General features: G+C 31.8%; 1 protein-coding gene across 3 annotated transcripts in view; it reads left to right on the plus strand.

Annotated features, from left to right (window-relative positions):
- LOC127704427 (uncharacterized) overlaps positions 1–14,518 on the plus strand; it is an 87,474-nt gene that overhangs the window by 25,907 nt on the left and 47,049 nt on the right. Inside the window, exon 1 of one of the 3 annotated variants that reach the window (XR_007983273.1) lies at positions 12,434–12,562. The exons of 1 other annotated variant lie outside the window; for it this stretch is intronic. The gene's annotated coding sequence lies outside the window, so the exon portion shown is untranslated. Of the gene's footprint in view, positions 1–12,433; positions 12,563–14,518 lie in introns of those variants that run through there. One more of the 3 variants, XM_052208470.1, reaches the window with a different exon arrangement.

Below are 14,518 nucleotides of genomic sequence, written 5' to 3' on the forward strand. Positions count from 1 at the left end.
ATTTGGATAGTGGTGTAACAGTACAACAAAAGAACAAACCATGAAATCCGATGAAACTCCTCAGATCAACACAAAGCAGAAAACAGTCCATTCGTGGCAGGGTATTTATACATTCCCACAAAAAAAGACACTTAGTACAGACATCAAACTACTCAAAGTCAGTGCTGACAGCCAGATTAAAGCATATAATAACTAATAAAAAAATCATGTATCTCAGAATAAACTATCAATCAGTACACATCCAACATCCAAAAGATTTAGACAAAGACGTCATTAACAGTTCGAGAAAAACATGAGCTTGTCCAATACCAAGATACAGGTATCGACATATGATATCTAGGTATCGATCATTTGCAACAAAAAAGTGTCAGCCGACTTCTTACAGGAGTTATTGCCCTTGAATGACTTTAATAAGCAAATCATGACTAGCAAGATAAGATCTGCAATTAGGTTAAAACCAGATATTGTTTGTCGACTCCTTTTTAGAGTTAATTCCCTTTGATGTGTATGTTGTTTTGTCTTTTACCTTAAAACTACTAGTATAATAGACAGATAAAACATTAACAAGCAAAACATGACTAAACATGACTTAAATGGTTCGTTCTTATGTTGTACTGTTACACCACTGCCCCATGTTAGTGGGAGGGTTGGGATCCCGCTAACATTTTGTGTGTATGCGTGTGACCCAAGTCAGGAACCTGTAATTCAGTGGTTGTCGTTTGTTGCTGTGTTACATATTTGTTTTACGTTCATTTTTGTGTACGTAAATTAAGCCGTTAGTTTTCTCTTTTGAATTGTTTAACATTTGTCATTTCGGGGCCTTTTATAGCTGACTATGCGGTAAGGCTTTGTTCATTGTTTAAGGCCGTAAGCTGTTAATTTCTGTGTAATTTAGTTTCTTGTGAAAAGTTGACTAATTGGCATTCAAACCACATCTTTTTTGTTATAAGTTCTATCATTTTATCTCATTATGCATTTTCTTTATAAAACTAAAGGCGAATATATTTTCTATTTTTACGACATTGTCTGCAAAAAAGACTACTAATCGGTTAATAGTTTCAAAAGCTATCAGCCGGTTAATAGCATTTTACGGAAATTTTCCCGTACTTTTAGTATTGTTTGAATTGACTTGTCTCACAAAACGTTTATACTGAAACTGTGTTATGCACGCACTCAAATTATCTTGACGTCAATACAGAATATAGAATCGCAAAATTTTAACGTACGATTCAAATATAAAATGATGGGTTAACAAAAATAAATCATTTGTCAAAGTTGTAAATATAACCGAACAACGAGAATATCTAAATATTGTCTCGAAATATATACAAGTTTCTATCTGTAATATAAAACACTTTTTCTACTAGTTATTCGGACAATAGCAAAGGTAATGTAAACCCTCGACGGCAACTACTTCACTCCGCCTCTCAGCGTGAAATTGGAATTTACTGCTGCCTCGGGTTGCAATAAACTTGCTATTGCCCGAAAATATAGCCAGTAAATAAGTTAAAACTATTAAGTCAAATGTTGTTGGAATTGTGAATAGACCCTTGATTGGAGTGTTTGCTCTTATATGATGTCGTTTTACTCTTTTCTATGATTTGGCCAAAACTTATTGAAGATAACGAGAAATTGTAAACAGAAAAACAAATCAGCAATACAAGATCAACATAAAGAGATTATTGTCATGAGTTCTATTCTAGTCCACAATGTTGGGGAGTATTCATTGAATGAAGCTTTATTGCATTAGCAACAACATTGCTTTAGCAAAATACAAGGTATATACATATATGACAAATATGACAGAATACAGAGAACAATTAAATAAATCAAATAATGCAGAGATAACTTATAATAACACAAACATGTGTACAACATATTAACTGATAATATGGTTAATGATGCACATAGACCTAGGTAAGTAACACCGGCTCTTTAGAGTCTCTAGTTACATTAACGATCAATAATGTATTCTCTCGTTTTTAGATGTGCAAGATACATGTTAACATCGAAGGACATCCTCACTAATATATGAAAGAATAAAGTCAACGTAAGGAATATTTTATATTTTAAAAGAGATCAGATATATATGTGGTTTCTGTTCAAGAAGGATGTTCAGATTGTCCAAAATATAAAAACGATCCGAACTTAAAATGATACTTTACAAAAAGGTTAACTAGAATGTGTAGATGTGCTGTTTGAGACCAGGCGACATCGCTTGATAACCGTTATCCCTTATTTCCCCAAATTTTCGGATTACAAATTTTTTGGCCAATTTGAAGCAATTCTGTATACTATATAATGCTATCTTTCGTCAGCAAGACCGCCATACCCAGAAAATAATAAATCTTATACTTAACAGCTCCAAACAATTTGACAAATCGAGTTCAAACCGATTAAATAATTTATATAAGTTTCGCTATAAAGTTTCTAAACTATTTTGGTCAGAAGTAAACCATGCTGGCAAAGGTAGATTACATAGTTGATCGTTTAGTTTTACCAGGCTCAAGGAATACTGTTTACAACGATTTCAAAAATCAAAACGGCTGACAAGACTAATTTAATTCGTGAGGGCCAGTCTTTATACTAAGAATAATTTCCGAATAAAGGATCATCCATCATTTGTATACTTACAATTCTCAATATAAAATATACAGATTTTCTCGCTTGGGCCGATACAGTAAAAGTGAGACAAGCATTCGAGTTGAGATGACCAATGATAATCTGTTTATCGTTTTTGACCTATGACGACGTTGTTAATTTCATTGACAACGGGCACGTGCGCCCTTTATTTCTAGCGATAATTTTTTTTATATCACTCTACAGTGCTGATAAAGCAAATTATCAGTCAGTAAGATCAATGGAAAATTTCGTAAAAAAGCGATAAGAATGTTTATGACACAACTGTCCACCAGACACCACAGAAAGTAGATGTTAGCAAAATTCAGCGTAAGACCTTCACCAATGTGAAATACATACAGCTATCAAATGGCTCGAACAAGACATAATGTATAACAATTCAAAACGAAATCCCGTTTGCACTTTTTCTTTCGAACGATAAAAATCATTCGAAATATATTCAGTAGTCTTCACTTTATTTTTTAGAATGACGGACAAAAAATTGTGTTCTGGATGTTTACGAGATGACGAGAAAATCGAGGCTGAAGCATGGTGTAATGAATGCTTAGAAGAAGTTTGTAAGACATGCGCAAAAGTACACAGAAAACTTAAACCGCCACATAAAGTTATACCACTTCACCAGGTCAGTAATCTTAGTTCTTCTATTCTGAAAATTAGTTAAGACTGTGATGTCCATCCGACCAAAGGACCGTTCTGTTCTGTACCCAACATGACAAGGTCATCTGTGATCTTTGTTTGTCCGACACCCATAAAAACTGTGAATCCATCATTTCTATAGATCGAGCAGTAAAAGGCGTTAAAAGTGGTACCGCCCTTGCAGATCTTAAGAGTAGAATTGAACACTTAAACGAAATGGTCCCTAAATTGTTGAAGTGTCAAACTAAAGATGAAAAAGAGTTTGATAGGCAAAGAGATAAATTCCTCCAACAGATTTCTTCCACCAGACAACAGATTAACAATCATCTAGATCAAATTGAAAAGGAAACCGTAGACGAATTGAATAAACAGTTAAAAAAAAACAAACACAAAATGGATGAGGCGAAACATAAAACACAGAAAGGACTCGAGGCAGTAGCGACATGGATAAACGAATTGTCATCGATAGAAACCATCAGTAATGAAGTACTTTTATTTCAGACAATCAATCAAAATAATGGATAATAAAACACAAATAGAAGAAACCAATATTTGCGAGCTCAATAAGCAACACAAAATAGAATTTAATCCATTTGATACAAACGATGTTTCAATGGTACTTAGGTCGTTGGGAAAGATTTCACTTACAGTGAATCAAATGCATATACCAGAATTACAGCACAATTTACAACAAGTACAAGTACCAAAAAGATCAACAGAAGGCGAAATAAAACGAACTAATTATTTTCTAACATCAGTATTAGGATCAGAAGTTGAAATAGAAAACGGTTGTTTTGTGTCCGGAAAGAGACTTCTCTTACCACATAACAACTCACCAAGCACCACGGTATGTGGATATGATGGGAATGATGTTCACGGGATCAACTTAAAACATAAACCAAAAGATGTGGCTATGATCGACAACAAACATTCAATAGTTACTTTAAAATTCAAAGGATTCCAGATATTAGATCTGACAACACTTACCTTAGGAAGGCGTATCAAACCTGGAGGAAAAAGATGCTATGCTGTGATAGGTATTAATAATCAGATATGGACGTCTAATGGAGGCACAACTATTAGTCAGATTGATATCAGTGGTAATATAATACATAGTATAACAACAAAGAATGATATACAGAACTTTTGTATCGACAACAACAGAAACATTTACCATACTCCACGGTCTTTCAGCGACAATAACGTATACCGTTTAACACATGACGAACAGGAGAGTATATTCTATAGTCATTCTGATCTCATTCGTCCTTGGGGTATCGATGTAGATGACAAGGGCAATGTTTATGTATGTGGAATGGGGTCTTTCAACACACACAGAATATCATATGATGGAAATGATCATCAAGTCATACTCACAAAGGACGATGGAATAAATATTCCGTGGGGTTTATTCTACAATTGGGAAACAAAACAGCTTCTGATTGTCAACGATTATATGAAAAGTATCGCCATGTATAATTTACCTTAGGTTCAGATTGAATGCAGAGGATTTTATTCATTTATGAAAAGTAATAGTTTATGCATTTGTATATAACAGCTTTACGATACCAAATATGTTATGATTTGGGTGATATTTCTTTATTATTGTAAGAGAGTTGGATACATACACATTTAAATGGTCACTTTTTGTTTACTTAAATGTGTACATTTAGTTCGGGATTGTTAGACTCCGATGGCACATACATACTGTGCTTACTGTGCAGTGTTAAAACAATATTTTTTTTATTTTAAGTTGTATAAGAAGTTTTTACTTGTTATTTTTTATTTGCAAATCAATTATTATTTATATTAATCTTCTTCTTTGAATTGAAATTGGATAACTTTATTCAAAATGGAAATACCTGAATCATAACTTTTAATTTCAAAGGTGTAATATATTTTTATCAATAATCCAAAATATATTAAAGCATAATTACATGTCGAAATATGATAACCTGATAGTTTCGGATAGAAATCAACCTAATGCAAATGAATATCAATTCATCTGTTAAATTAACATGTATTTCGGGTCGAACAAATATCTATGCATAGCCTGCAACTGCTTGAAAATAGAGTTAATGTAAGAACCCTATGAATACAGACCAGATTTCATCTTTTTTTTTTGTGTATTTGAGTGTTTTATAATCAATAAAAGTCTAATACATTTACATGTTAACGTGAACTTTAATACGGTCGATTTCTAGCCGACCCAGTTCATTTGATGGAAGCAGCGCAATACACATCCTTCGGGCTGATGGTTGATTATATTTTTACAATGTAATGTTATCCCTCTCCACTAAAAAGAACCTAAACTTTGCACCAATTTTATCTACCCAACTACAAACGCTAATATATTGCTAATTTGTTGTGTTTTTATAATTTTTCACAGTATAAATATCTCAATTCTAAAACAATAATTGTAGGTATGTCATTGCTGACATGACAATTTCCAAGTTTAATTTATACTAAAAGGCATTAGTTTTTAATCAGTTTATTCCTAGCTCTGCAAAAGCAAATTACACAAGTAAGTATTAGAAACAAATTTAAAACAAAAGCGTATATTATATTTTCTATTTTGACAAGCTTGATGTAAAACTAAGACAAAATATTTCATTTTTTTTTATGGCATGTTCATTTACACAATAAAGGTACATTCTAAATTCCTGAATCGGATACATTATGCAGAGCACAAAAACAGTGGCCGAACCTCTAAAACAATTATTGAATTTACTTATATAGACGAGGGCCGAAAGATACCAGAGGGACATTCAAACTCATAAGTTGAAAATAAAATGACAATGCCAAGGCTAAAAAAGAAAAAGACAAACAGACAAACAATAGTTCAGACAAACAATAGTTCACAAAACACAATATAGAATACACGAATTCCATCAAAATTGGGGGTGATCTCAGAAGTTCCGAAAGGGTAAGCAAATCTAGTTAAGTCTAAAGAAACTTGTTTCAGAGCTAAAGGTCGGAAGACTTCTAAGTCATAAACAAATGGGTGGATAACACTATATTGTTGCTATAATGTTTCTAAATGAAATGACTACGTTATTATTGTTATTGTTATAATCATTTATATTATCATCATGTTTATTTTTGTTGGTCCGTAGCCTCTGAATGAGTTTACCAAATGACCTCCAAAATGAAAGAACTAAACGTGTAAGATAATTCCCAAGTGTACAGAGTAAATAAGGTCTGTCATCAAGTAACTGTGGAGAAGCGTTTAACAATGTACGGACTCATTGTCATACCTCAAAGAATACAAAGCCGTAATTTAGATACATATTATTTATTAATAACAAAAATTAGGGATCATTATGAAGCCTGTGTATTAAATGTTTAAATACTAATGGCGACAAGCGTCGTGTGTGTTTATCTTCTTTTTTTATTCTCATTTTAACACCTAGTGAAAAGTCATGTCATTTCTTTTACATTTTAACGACTTATTATCAAAATAAATAAAAACAATCTATATCTGATTTGTCGGAATGCAAATCATATTTTAAAATTGACAATACAAAATTTCTCAAATTTCATCATTTTTGCCAAAAACATTATCTCTTTTTGATATACGAGAAAGATGGCGCTTGCCATTATTACTTTGTATACATGTATTGTATCCAATAAGGAATTGGTTTACTCATGAGATATTTAAAAGTGTTTAAAAATTACTATTATCATGATTATATTTGTGCATGGCATGCAATTGCTATTTTGAATGTCATTTTGGTACATAGGATACATAACATAAATTTTTAGATAACGAGACATATGAAAATTACACGGAACAATTGGTTAATTTGTTGTCATTAAAAAGGGATTAAAATTGAAGGTTGTGCTACAGGATACCTGGATAGTACATTAGAGGTGTATAGTCCTAAATAGTTGATTTTTTTTTATTGAAAATGGCATTATCTGTTGAATATCTTTTAATGTTTTATTCAAATATTAGTCTATAAGCTAAATCTGAACGGTAGGAAAAGTATGTAATTTAATTGCATTTTTGTTATATGTAATTTGTCATTTGTAGTGTTGACTTTGATACATTCTTTTGTAATGTGAAACAATCATTAAATTTTTAACATGTCTGTCTCATAATGAAAATAAAGTGTTATCACCGTTATATGCGTGTGTAATATTTGAGTCACAGATGAACAGATATGTTTCACTCTTCGGAGCCTACATCGTCAATCCTACAATGCATCTAGCAGAGCAGAAACTGCTATCTCATCAGAAGCACTCAAATTCAAACGGTTTTTATGGGGATCGAGTTGTTCAATGTTAAGTGTTTTTGTACTGTTTTGAGGACTGTTATTTGTCTTTTTTGCCGTTTTTCGTTTAAGGTATGGTGTTGTCTGTTTAAATGAACTTACTGTTCTTAATGCCTCTTTGATATTTCTTCCTTATTTATCTGTAACAAAACAGCAATGATATAACAGAATATAACCAGACATCAGATATAGACCGCGTTTTCAGAGTCATATAAGTTTAAGTATAAACACTAAATACTTGTAAATAAATACAAGTATTATACATTATAAAACCATCAGTACAAAAAATGGATAAAATTCGATGAGAAAATACAGTGATGTTGATGAAGTTCAATGAAAAAACTATACATTAGCCAAATTAAGACGAGAATGTCACCAAGCATGCCATACTAAATAATATTCCATAAAAATATAAACATGACAAAATGTGAAACAATTAAAACGTGAAACCCAACAGCAAGTTGTAGACGAAAATAATAAACGGTAAACAAACAAATAAAGGCAACAGTAGTATACCGCTGTTCAAAAGTCATAAATCGATTGACAGAAAACAATTCCGGGTTACAAACTAAAACTGAGGGAAACACATCAACTATAATAGGAAAACAACGAAATAACAGAACACTGAAGTGCAACCAAAGGCAAACAACAATGCAACATACATAGAAACGAACTATAAGTTTACAACTGCCATATTCCTGAATTGGAACAGGACATTTTAAGAAAAAAATGGTGGGTTGAGCTGGTTTTGTGGTTAGCCAAAACCTCTCGCTTTGTGGCAATGTTAAATATACCGCTAAAATGACAACATTACATGACGGGAATACAGTACAAATAAATGCAAGAACACCCAAGACAGCGAAATGCATAATAAAATAATGTAATAGTATATTTCGACATGTTAACTACAGAATAACAACGATTAACTAAAATTAGGACAGTTCACAAGAACAGCTTAATAGAATTACGAACTGTGTATCTGTAAAACAAATAAATCTTGTGCATATAGTTGCTTTAAACTAAAATCATACAAATGAACTGGGTGATTAAATAAGACAGAGACAAAAGAGGCAACCATTGATTTAAACACAGGTTCCTGACAAGTATTGCTTCCGTTCTTTCCTTATCAATTATGAAAAATGCCTGGACTTTTGAAGTTTTGAATTGAAATAAAAAGATCAACACATGAAAAATAGAAAAAAAAGGTGAAGTTGATTTCAGTTTTTCATGTTTTGTGGAATGCAAGTCTCTCGATCTAAACATGTTTACTTTGAGCAACAACGTAACTTTACTATGCCAACGAACAGATGTTAATTAGCAACACAGATATTCCGCCCTGTTTGAAAATGGTATTATAATCTAGTAAGAATTATAACATCAAAAGTCATTGTAAATATCTGAAAAAGAACGAAAAACATCAAATGAATTACACTCTGGAAAAGCATATATAAATTGCAATAATTGATTTGTGTTTTTTCCGACTCTTTACTCTCTTTAATAGAAGTACCTACATCTCTTGTCTATCAATGTTTTAGATGAAAAAAAACATATTCTATTGACAAATTACGTAACTCTTGCAATTGTTCTAATAAACATAATTCTCGGTAACAACTCTTGAACAAAAAGGTTCATTTCAAGAGGGTGTTTCTTTATCCTTTGATATAATCCTGGTGATGCTAATTTTATAAGACTTGTGTGCACTCTCCTTACTAACAGTATTTTGTTAAACACAAACTCATTTATTCGGTTAATTCATCGTTAGGTCAAAAATATCCAATGTACAATAAATGTCAATCACTCACCTGTGAGCGGATAATTAGTGCATAGTTACCGTTTTAATGCAATGAAAATCAACTGTATTTCAAGTTATAGTAAATTGTCTATGCCACAGACAATCTGTTAGAGTTGCATTCATCTTTGACATGTGGATCTCTAATTAATTGGAAATCCTTACAAAAACATTTTACTGTTATATATGCTAAAGTCTTATTAGATTAAAACCATCAGAAAAGATCATAATGTGTGTAGAATGTACGTAAAATTTATCAAAAACGTTGTTAAAATTATCTTTAAAACTTCTTTCTCAGCACCCAGTACATATTTTTTTCTTAACAAATCATATGGTCTTGCTACACAAATTTTGTTAAATTGACAAAAAATAAACAGATGTTCATCCACGCATTCGCCAATATATTGCAGTTCTGGTGGAAAAACAAAAATCAAAAATGATTCATTACATTACATAAAGACGACATTCAGTGGTAGGTATTTTGTTTAAACCTAGATTTGCACTTTGACTAATGTATACTAAAATGTTTGACAAAGAGATAAAATATTTTTTCAGAGAAAAATCTAAATAGCTTTTTACTTCTCGATCTGTAAATACAAATGTTATTGGTCCACTACACAATCACGTGATTATTGAACGATTTCGGTATTTGGGTACAGGGACCGTCTGAAAGACATAAATAACTATCGTTAGGTTTTGAATGAATTTTAGAAGCTTTCGGAGAATTAAGAATCGGAGGGAATCTGAAAACTATAGTTGTTTGTTTTAAAACCGCTAACTGAGTTTACGCAAACACCGTACTTCATACACTGAAGATTTCTGAAACTTAAACTCTTTTTTGGGGAATACATCTCAAAATGATAAATGTTAAAGTGTATAGCTCTCCCTTTTTTTATAAGCTTTGGATTTTTAAATATTTTGGCCTCGAGCATCACTGAAGAGAAATTGATTGTCGAAATGCGCATCTGGTGCAGAAAAATTGGTACCGTTTATGTTATTACTACCACTGGGTCGATGCCTCTGCTGGTGGACTGATAGTCCCCGGGGGTATCACTAGCCCAGTAGCCAGTACTTTGGTACTGGAATGAAAATACGGACTTTTGTTAATAAAATTTGCTGTCACAAAATTTTGGAAATTATTTAAAATTAAGGAATGTTTCTCCCTCATGCAAAGCTCTGATGCCTTGCCCAGCTTCGGCTATACTTTTTGGTCCATTTTTATTTATAGTTCCCCCTTTTTTTATAAGCTTTGGATTTTTAAATATTTTGGCCTCGAGCATCACTGAAGAGACATTGATTGTCGAAATGCGCATCTGGTGCAAACTATTACCGTAGGTACCGTTTATGTTATTGCATCTGTACATACGAATAACGGTACATCTTCTTCACCTGTGAAAACAAGATACACCATTTATATGTTTTTCAAATCACTTCGAAAACGTATTATCAAAACCCACACCTTAAAGTAAGCTATAAACGGCTCCAGTAAGTCAAAATGTGAAAATAATAATAATTGCGAAACCTAAAGGACTAAATCTCACAAATGTGAAATAATAAACGAAACAAAAGTAGTAGATAGTAATCAAACACAACAATTGTTATAGGTTCATGGCTTGGGACATACACAAGGAAAGTGGCGCAATTTAACATGTTTGCGAATCCTGAACTCCCCTAGACCCACCTGTTACAATAATGTAGCAACACATGATACTAAAAAGCGGTAAAAATCAGATGGATCAGTTCTCATAGACTAAAATGTATTCAGTTACAAACGAGTAAATCCATAAAAAACAGTTTTCAAAGGAATAGGATTCAAAATTAGGTTTTCGCTATCTTATAGCAATCCATATGTTCAATATCAAATAAGTTCCACCAAATATTTCCTCGGAATAGCCATCCCTTTCCAAAATGACTCAGGTATATTGATGATTACTCTTGTTTATTCATATGTTCATTCATGCATCTCAAAAATGTTTCTTTGAAATCTAGTCGTTCAACAATTTTAAGTCTCAGAGCCTTCAAATTTTATGAAAATATGTTTCTATATATTAAAAATGTGCAACTTCTTTTGTTTGCACTGTTTAATTTGCTCAGTTTTGCGAACGGTGATTCTTAGTTCATTGTCGGTAGTGTTCCTGATCACGTCATACATGTGTTTATCTTTTTTAAAGTTAATTAAACCACCCGTGAGACAGTAAATTTTCTGTCCTTTATCGATTTGAAGAATTTAATTACACTAGTATGGCAAACAATTGGACAATATTTAACTTTACATAGAGCAAATTGTATACATCATAGGATATAATATATCGTTTTTGTGACAGTTAGTCAACAATTTAAAGGTTACTATATAAACCTTTAGAATGAATACATGGAGTATTCTACAAATTCAACCTACTCGAGTTGAATAGTATTTCTTTTTTCTTCTTCGATTCATGTATTTTAAGACATTTGAAGACTGATATCAATAATATTTTCCGATAAAGGTAGATGTTTCGTCATGATGTGACTTTCATATAATGTGATCCTTATTGTTATAGATTTGAAAATGCTTTTCAATTTGCCAGTGTTTAAGCTTAGTAATATATTTTAGATTTGACTAGTGTCTTTTGATAAATGATATATGAGTCGTCCGTCATTCTGTTTATTTAACTCCGTTTTTTGCACATATCATAGACCTATGAAGGTGTTTAAGTATAGATAAGAATACTACTTGGTCAAGTTTTATGAATATTTAAAGCCCTAAAGTGAGTACATGGAAAGCCTTGAAAACTATGAAAACTAGAAGGGAAAATACTGATTTTCAATTGGACGAGAAGGGGTGTGTATGTTGTTATCATATATAATATAATCAGGTCATGATTATTGTCTATATAGCCGGTAAAGTTATCATATATAATGAACTTTTTATACAAACATTTAAAAAAGTTAAATTTAGTTAATATGTAGAATTTAAATCGATAGAGTTAATATATATAATGAACTTATTATACAAACATTAAACAAAAGTTACATTTAAGTAAATATGTAGAATTTAAATCGATAGAGTGAGCTTTAATTCGTATTATTAAATTTCCGAACACACTATTACTTACCGTCATTGCTATATTAAGAAAATCATAAACATGATCAATAATTTAAATCAGTTAGAACTTATATTACTTCCTAGACCGCCATTTTGTAATAGATTACCACAGAAGATTTAATATTGAATACGAAGGTAAGAATACTTTAATACTTTAATACCCTTACGATAGGCACAACATTACCAAACTTGTAACACATAGTTTCAGATAATCTGGAGGAATCACGAGACACCGTCATTGAACAAAACAGCCTTTACTGAGTACGTCACTAAGCTAATATACATTAATTAGTATAGTAACTAGTGTGTGTATAGACCGGATATATTCCAAACATTTTCTCTTAGTCTGTACACTGTACTTAACTTGCCATTAAACTTCTTTATCTGTGATCTTATTTACTATGTTCTATTGTCTATGGGTACTGTTAAATATAGGATTTCTTTTACTATGTTAACATGGTTAACTCGTAGATACAATGTATCTATCAGTTGAATTTACAAAAAAAGTTATTTAAAAACAGTTTTTGTTTGGATGACGTCGCACTTTGAAGGTACTCGTCCCAAAGCCACCCAAATTGGTTGTTACTCAGAATCGTCTACCTATTTTGCATGAAAATCATTTTTGTTTTTATTATCTCTTGAATTTTATGGTTTGTGTTTGCTGCTTTTCTAGAAGTAAATAATGCATATTACTTTTGATGACGTTTTTCTTTTTCTTTTGATATAACAGCTTTGCAACATCTATTAACCAAAGAACATGAAAGATTGATCTGACGTAAAGTTGCCATGTGCTCCACTCAACTCTTTCCACTTTCAACGCTTGGTATGTCGATTTCTTTTCGAAAGTGCTAAGATGGACATGAGATAAACATGCACCATCTTCCGATGTCATCTGCGTTTTGATCGACGGCCATTATTTTATTTCATTATGAATCATCTACGTTAATTTTCTAACCAAAAAACCATTTCTAACCAAAATTAACCCCTCCGTGTTTTAGATAACGCTTCATCATTTGACTAACAACACTATATTTTTGTGCTTCTTTGTTACATATTTGTTTGTTTTTTTAGTGATCAAATCATAACCCAATGTTGACTGCTGTAGCCCTAATTTTGACATTTTTACCTTTTATGTCTGTTTAATTGTGTTCACACATCGTTCTCACTATAATGGAATTTGATGCGACAATCATACAAGTGAGAGGTTAAGCTATCTATAAAACCAGGTTCAATTCACCATTTTTTACATAAGAAAATGCCTGTACCAAGTCAGGAATATGACAGTTGTCATCAATTCGTTTGATGTGTTGGAGCTTTTGATTTTGTCATATGATTATAGACTTTCCGTTTTAAATTTTCCTCGGATGTCAGTATTTTTGTGATTTTACTTTTTAATCGGATATTTTTTTTTATACTAGTACTACTTTCAATGTGATTAGTACCAGATAAATGTACCAACCTAATCCACTTAGATACCATAGCCAAATGGACTTATCTAAGAAGAAAAAAAGAAATAACCGAGAAACTTGTAAATAACCTATCTCGATGTAGGATTTAAACTCGACTCATATTTACGCAAATATGTCCTCCAACTCAACCAACAAGTTAACGCGAACTATAACTAAAACCTGATGTCCATGGTAAGCAACACTCCCGGTTTACATTAACACCCATCAATCTTTGTTTTTGGACATTTTTGAATTAAGTTTCGTGTTAATATATGCCGTTTTGCCCTCGTCAGGAGAATTTTCGGCCAAAAACGTTCATTTCTATTAACCGGAAAACATTTTAAGGACATTAAAAATAACTAATAAACTTAAAACGAATGACATGATAAAAATGTTTTATTAAGTTGGAACATTAAATCAAGGTACACAATAGTTCAACCCGTTCATAAATGACGAAATCATTAAAAAAAACTAATCAGGCAAAGTGGAATTTATATGAATTTATTTTTTTTGTTTACTAAAGATCTTGTATGGTTCATATAGTGAGTAACGTTGCAGCGTATTTTTGACTTTCCAAATGTTTTGGCTTGAGCGCTTTGGACACACGAAATAAATAAAGTAAGTATTATGCTGAACAGTAGAA

The sequence above is a fragment of the Mytilus californianus genome, unplaced genomic scaffold, assembly GCF_021869535.1.
Source record: "Mytilus californianus isolate M0D057914Y unplaced genomic scaffold, xbMytCali1.0.p SCAF_6, whole genome shotgun sequence".
Classification (NCBI taxonomy): Eukaryota; Metazoa; Mollusca; class Bivalvia; order Mytilida; family Mytilidae; genus Mytilus; species Mytilus californianus.